Source organism: Rhinoderma darwinii, chromosome 3 (assembly GCF_050947455.1).
Source record: "Rhinoderma darwinii isolate aRhiDar2 chromosome 3, aRhiDar2.hap1, whole genome shotgun sequence".
Lineage (NCBI taxonomy): Eukaryota > Metazoa > Chordata > Amphibia > Anura > Rhinodermatidae > Rhinoderma > Rhinoderma darwinii.
Window position 1 is genome coordinate 336,436,054 of NC_134689.1, and position 7,781 is coordinate 336,443,834.

Consider the following 7,781-nt stretch of genomic DNA (forward strand, 5'->3'; position numbering starts at 1 on the left):
AGAGCGGAAACCCCGGCCACAGCGGTGGGGATTCCGCTTCAGAAGTCCATGACGTTACTGTGTCAATATATGGACAGTGAAGGTAGGGACTTCTCCTGGAGCGGAATCCCCGGCCACATCGTCGGGTGCTGTGTCCGGGGATTCCGTTTCAGGAGTAGGGGACCGCTCCAGGAAAAGTCAGGGACTTCTCCTAGAGCGTAATCCCCGGCCACGGATTAGGGATTCCGCTCCTTCTCACATACACTTGAGTGCGGGAGCTCCAAAAGTGAAGAAGGAGGAGGAGGAGGCGTGGACGACGAGACAGGAGGAGGATGGGGCGTGTACTATGATTGATGACGCTCCGTGTCTTTGCTCAGCCAGCACTTCCTGCTGTGTAAAGACACGGCGCGTCATCAACTACATCTACAGGTGGCGGGACCAGAGGAGGCGGAGCTCTGAAGAGCTCATGAAACATCCACCCGGCCCACTGCCTGGAAATCTAGTTGATGACGCGCCGTGCCTTTCTCAGCCGGAAGTGCTGGCTGAGCAAAGACACGGTACCTCACGGAAATAAAAAATTTACCCTGGGTCACGTGACGGCAGATCAGAACAGGAGAACGCTGGCACAGGTAAGTACACACTATATTAGAAATGTTATTAAATATGACTAATTAAGTTACAATTTTTATAACATTTATTCCCGAACAACCCCTTTAATTCATTTTCAGACACCCTGATATGAAGTTTGCAACCTGATCCTAGTTTTCAACTTGGCTCATATGGGTATGTCCTTCCCAGTAACACATGCTGGACATGTGTTCTGTGAATCCAGGATGCCTTCCCAAGCTCCCAAAGCTCCCATGTACTAATGGAAGTGTGGGAGGGAACCTCCAGCTCACCTTGAATGCAGGTTTTCTGCGCTCTGCGCCTGGATCTCCGTGACGGCTCACGGTATTGAAGACAGAGAAAAATGAACAAAAGTAGAGGATCCAGCGCAATCATTTAAAATAGAACATGGTTCCAATTTTATTGGGATATTTAAAACAAGATGAATCCCGAGTGTGGTGCTTAGAGATAGGTAGATAGGTGCCTACGCGTTTCAGACGCTCTACACGTCCTTCCTCATGGCTTTCTTTTCCCTGAGTAACAAACTACCTAGAAGAGGTTTATATCCGGTTGTCTACAGGTGATAATTAACATTGATTCAGCAAGGTGATGCTGTCCAACATAATGATTTTTAGACACAAGAGGGCGCACAACTGACTTAGACTATTTGTGAATGAGAAGTATCCAGCGTAGTGGAGCTGTCCAGCAGAATGGTGCTGAAACAGAACGTCACTAATGAATTATACCTTATTTCATAGTAAATATCATATTTGCAATATGGTTTTTGAAATTGCTGTCCATGATAGTAAAGAATACAAAAATAGTTAAGTTGTGGTCTATGTTGGTATATAGAATGAAAACATTTGACTTGTATTTATGGAACTGTCAGATATAAACCTCTATTTAACTCACATCAAGAATTTAAAAGATAACTGTAATAGGCTAAAAAATACATTTTTTGAACAATTTAAGATAAGGTCTGAACTGGAATAAATTATTGCTATTCGGAATTATAACAATGGTACATCAACAGGGAATTGACTTGCTTCTTATATATTCTATGACTATGGAAGTTACATATTGTGTACATATAATTATATACCTGACAGGTTAGTATGGCAGGTTAACTTTGTTCTTATATATTCTATAATCCTGAAAATTGCATATTATATACAGACAAATATATCCCGACAAATCAACGTGACTATTTTAACACCAATGAGGTTACAGTACTGCTCTGTTGGTCAATGGTTTAATAGGTATCTAATTTAATTGATTATTTTGTATCATTTATTTTGATTAAAAATGAAACATAAGTTCTTTTCTTAAATTTAGCCCACTGGGAACCCTAGTTTTTAGGGTGAAAATCCAGTAGGCTTCTCGTGATAGAATTTTATGTTTGATATTTCCCCCTCTGGTTGGCATTCTGACTTTTTCTATGGCATAACATTTTAGGCTTGTGGTGGATCTGTTATGATGGGTTATAAAATGTCTTGCAACATTGGAAATGTTTGCAATATTGGGGTTCTTTATGTAACCCAGATGTTCTAGTATTCTCACTTTGAATTTGCGGCTAGTACATCCAATATACATAAGATTGCATACATTGCACTCTATGATGTATATTAGTGCTTCACTATTACAATTAATGTGATTTTGAATTGTAAAGATGGTTGTATTGTCTGAATCTTTGAAGATTTTAGTAGGTTTGACATATGAGCAAACTTTACAAGGATGTGGTAACAAAAATAGTGTGTAGGAAAGGCAGATCCAGCACTCAAATGATAAAAAATTCAATTTTATTAGGTCATGTTAAAAAAGGGATAAAACTACAATCCCGGGACCACGCTTACGCGTTTCAGACCGCTAGGGTCCTTAATCATAGCTTGCTCTAAGCAGATAAAATTCACAAATATATAGTCATCTCTTAGAGATGTATATACACTCGCTTGATGTATGTATTTTTTCCTTCTTTTGTGACAGTCATTTATTCATGCGCTATCTGTGAGAATTTACACTACTCCAATAGTATAATTCTGTGATTTCAAACACCAAGAGAAAACTACGACACAAGTTTTGGTACTGACTGGACAGGGTTAAAATGTTCAAACCCAGCCCAAACTAATCACATGATAGATTTTCTTGACTATATATTTGTGAATTTTATCTGCTTAGAGCAAGCTATGATTAAGGACCCTAGCGGTCTGAAACGCGTAAGCGTGGTCCCGGGATTGTAGTTTTATCCCTTTTTTAACATGACCTAATAAAATTGAAATTTTTTATCATTTGAGTGCTGGATCTGCCTTTCCTACACACTATTTTTGTTACTACAACCTGCTGTCGACACAGGATTAAGCTCAGGAGGATCTACGAGCACCCACAGCTTCTTGGATTTTTATGCCTATTTAGGTATCAATCAAGCTTTACACAAAACGCATTGAAAAAACGCATTGGAAAAACGCAACTTGGTTATGAGGTGAGCAAAACTTTAGGTACAATCTTTTTCACTTTTTACAAGGATGTGAGCCGCATCTAAAAAAAACCTGCATAATGAAGCCAAGCAGGTTTTAATATGTTAGAAGAGAAGACAGAGGGAGATAGAACGTCACCCAAAGACTGGGCTTTTCTTGATACTATTTGGCATCCATCCTCAAGGATATCTGATAAAATATCATCTTCCATAAGGATAACTAAATTTTTCTGAACAATTTTCTTAATTGCATTAAACTGAGTACTATATTGTAACACCAAGGTTGGTGTATTTCGAATGGTATCTTTATTGCATTTTGGCTCTAGTAGTGAATCTCTAGGTTTATTTTCTACGATGGAGGATGCTCTTTTTAGGGTCCACTCTGGGTACCCTCTCTTTCGTAGTCTCCTTTGAATTTGTTGTTGTTCCACCCTATAATTGATATCATTACTGCAGTTTCTTTTTGCCCGATACATCTCACCTACAGGAATTGATGATATCGTTTGTTTTGGGTGGCTACTTGTTGCATGCAGGATGGTATTTCCTGAGATGGGTTTGCGGTAGGTTTTGGTGTTCATTATTTCTCCTACTTGGCCTGTCAATTCTAGATCTAGAAACTGGATTGTATTTTTTTGTACCAAATGGGTAAATTTAAAATTTTATTGATTATCATTCATGAAAAGTATGAAATTAGGGATATCAGATGCATTTCCTTGCCATATAAATAGCAGGTCATCTATGTATCTTGAATACCAATTAATGGATCTGCCAAAAGGATTAATACTGGAGAAAATAAAGAGTTCCTCCCACCATGCCATAACGAGGTTTGCCAGAGAAGGGGAGAACTTAGCTCCCATTGATACTCCTTTGAGTTGTAAATAAAATATACCACTAGAACATCTTTTACACAGACACAGCACCTACAGTTACGAGCTACAATCCTTCATACTCGAATAGTCTAAGTCAGTTGTGCGCCCTCTTTTGTCTAAAAATCATTATGTTGGACAGCATCACCTTGCTGAATCAATGTTAATTATCACCTGTAGACAACCGGATATAAACCTCTTCTAGGTAGTTTGTTACTCAGGGAAAAGAAAGCCATGAGGAAGGACGTGTAGAGCGTCTGAAACGCGTAGGCACCTATCTACCTATCTCTAAACACCACACTCGGGATTCATCTTGTTTTAAATATCCCAATAAAATTGGAACCATGTTCTATTTTAAATGATTGCGCTGGATCCTCTACTTTTGTTCGTTTTTCTCTGTCTCCCATGTACTAGCACTGCTTAATTCCTGTACTGTTTTCTTATTTCTTTACAGCCGCTTTGTGATCTCGCATCCCCTGTACTCACACAGACACTGATGCTGCCTGTGTCTGCTCTCTTAAGTTGAGCAGAGAGAGGGAACAGACACTACAAAAGCAAAATAGGAGGAAATGTTTAATGAAGACTATTTATAAAGTTGTTTCATTTAGCATTTAGGATGCAAATGAACAATAAAGAAAATCAGTGAATATGTGTCCATGGTTTTTAATCTTTTATGTCATAAAGGTGCCAGGCTGTTTTCATTAAATATCATGACTGGACCAGCACAACAGAGAAGTTCTGTTACAATGATACTGTTTCAGCAGGGAATTGGGGACCTGACTTTGGGTGAAATCTTACGTGGCAGATTTGTTGCAGAAAATCTGAAAATCAGTTTAAGCCATCTGAATGAGTTTATTTTGGCGGCAAGCACATGAATTTCTACAAGCCCCATTCACATGAAAGCGCCAAAAAATCTGCCGCGAGTGAATATACTCTTTATTTCTTTTCAGCTAAACTCAATCTTGGCCTGCTTACATGCCTTCAAATATACTTCATTACACTGACTTTATTACATCAAAACTGATGTCTTCACCTTTTGAAATACAAACAAGTAATTTCTCCCATCTTCTTACCTTGAGTGCTGCTTGTATTTAAGAGTGTGTTTAATGTTCCATAAAGCCAGTCTGTAGGGTTTCCACCTGTCATGAGCTGAGGTATGAATACAAGAAGTTGTCTCAACCTTTTAAGTGCCAATGAGATTGTCTGTTCATTCTCTAGGCAGTGAGGGTCTATGCCCTGCAATAGTAACACCAAGTCTTGAGCAGTACGAGGAGGCCAATTTGGGGACACAGAAGCAGTTAAAGGAACTCCCATAGCAGATTCTGGATATCCAATGAGACCTTCATAGCATAACATGAAATAACATAGATAATAAAGGATTTAATCTCAAATCAACAAATTAATTTGCATGCAAATATGAGACTTTTCAGCATAGTATGTGCCTACAGTATATGGGGCAGATCTAACAATACTGTCGCTGGAATTGATTTGGCACTATGCAACAACGGATAGGTAAGTAAATCTGCCCAATATGTGTAAGAAGCTCCTTTGTCATATAAGAAGCAACCAGTATTATACATGGCATAAGGTAGATGTCACCCATGTTACCGATTTTACATTGGGGCCCAGGAGCTTTACGTTACACCTGTGCCTTCTACTTTTGGTTTCCAGTATGGTTGATTTATTTGTACAAAAAAGTGAAGGGGAAGGAAGGTGTAGAGTGTTTTTGAGTTTAGAAGAATTTTTACTTATGTTGTGTTTATACAGCTATGCTACTCAATTTTGTAAACCCACTGTTGCGAGGTGATAACCAACTGGAGTCGGAGTTACGGCTGCTAAAGTAGGAGCCAGTCACATTCTCAACGTAACAGACCAAGCATGATGATGAACAGGTAGAAGTCAACATTTCTACCTTAAGGGCTTGTCCACACGTAGCGGAATTGCTACGTTTTTTCCGTCCAGAATAGCAGATGGAAAATGCAGCAGAATATAGTAGCAGCAAAGTGGATGAGATTGAACAAATCTCATCCACACGCTGCGTAAATACTGAGCGGAAAAAAAGCTCAGAAATGTACCTGCGGTGTGGAATTTTATTCCACAGCATCTCAATTGTATTTGCGTAATCGCTGCATATTTGCTGCAGATTTTCCCCATTGAATTCAATGGGGAGGTAAAACCTGTAACAAATAGCAGTTTTTGGTTATTTGCGGCGGGTTCGCAGAAAATCCACCACAAAAAACGCAGCTCTGAATAAAAAAAACCACTATACTTACATAGGAATTTGTGCTTCTTCCTCCATGCCGGCCTCCTGGGCTGATGCTTCATCCCGTGTGACCGCCGCTGCAGCCAATCACAGGCTGTAGCAGCAGTCACGTGGATGAAACGTCATCACAGGATGCCGGCCTGGATGACGTCAGAGGGCCGGCCTCCTGGGATGACTCTTCATCCCATGTGACTGCCGCTGCAGCCAATCACAGGCTGCAGCGGTCTCCTGGGATGAGACGTCATCCCAGGAGGCCGGCCAGCTAGAAGGCCGGTTAATGCAGCAGTTTTCCGCAGCTGACATTCCGGGCAAAAAACTGCACCACAGTTTGGTGTGCTTTTTCGTCCATCATTTCCTGCGGCACACAGGGCGGATACGCTGCGTGCTTTTACGCAGCGTATCTGCCCTGTGTGAACACAGCCTAAGAAGATATATTTATCAGCACTGGGCATCATACAATTTGCCATTTCAATACCAGCGCCAAAGCTAAAAACCATGCAAGCACGCAAAACATGATTATCATAAAAACAGGAAATTTTGTTTAAAACACAGATTATTCAATTTTAATATGGAAAAATATTTTATACTAATTGATGATTCGGTGAAATTTGTGTTTACTTCCTGCTCATATTTTGCACTATGTTTGAATATAGCAGCTAAACAACATATTCTTACCTATAAAAAGTCCCAGGAGAAGTAGGGACCCCACATGCTCCATTGATGTTTCAGCGATTTCCTTTATAAATAGAAAATTGTATAATTAGCGGAACATTCAACAGGTTGTTAAAAGAATTTGCCTTTGAACGTTAACAAGAGTAAGTGGCCTACTCACGGCTGCTTTCAGAAATGTTGTTGCCCCATACAATAAAATTACTAGGGCCCTCTGATTAGGCCAGAAGCAGGCCATATACATAATATATACGGTTAGGTTCAGAATTATTTGGACAGTGACACAAGTTTTGGAATTTTAGCTGTTTACCAAAACATATTGAATATCCAGTTCTATAATCAATATGGGCTTGAAGTGCCGACTCTCAGCTTTATTTGAGGGTATTCAGATCCTAAATTGAAGGAGGGTTTAGGAATTACAACTCTTTAATGTGTAGCTGCCTCTTTTTCAAGGGACCAAAGGTAGTTGGACAATTATCTCAAAAGCTATTTAATGGGCTGCATGGGCTATTCCCTCGTTAATCCATCATCAATTAAGCAGGTAAAAGGTCTGGCGTTGATTCCAGGTGTGGCATTTGCATTTGGAAACTGTTGCTGTGAACCCACAACATGAGGTCAAAGGGGCTCTCAATGCAAGTGAAACCGACCATCGCTAGGCTGAAAAAAAATTAAGAAATCCATCAGAGAGATAGCACAAATGTTAGGAGTGGCCAAATCAAGAGTTTGGTACATTCTTGAAAAAAAAAGGCACACTGGTGATTTTGTGAACTCCAAAAGGCCTGGACGTCCACGGAAGACAACAGTGGTGGATGATCGCAGAACCTTTTCCATGGTGAAGAAAAACCCCTTTACAACATCTACCCAAGTGAAGAACACTCTCCTGGAAGTAGGTGTATCAGTATCTAAGTCTACCATAAAGAGAAGACAT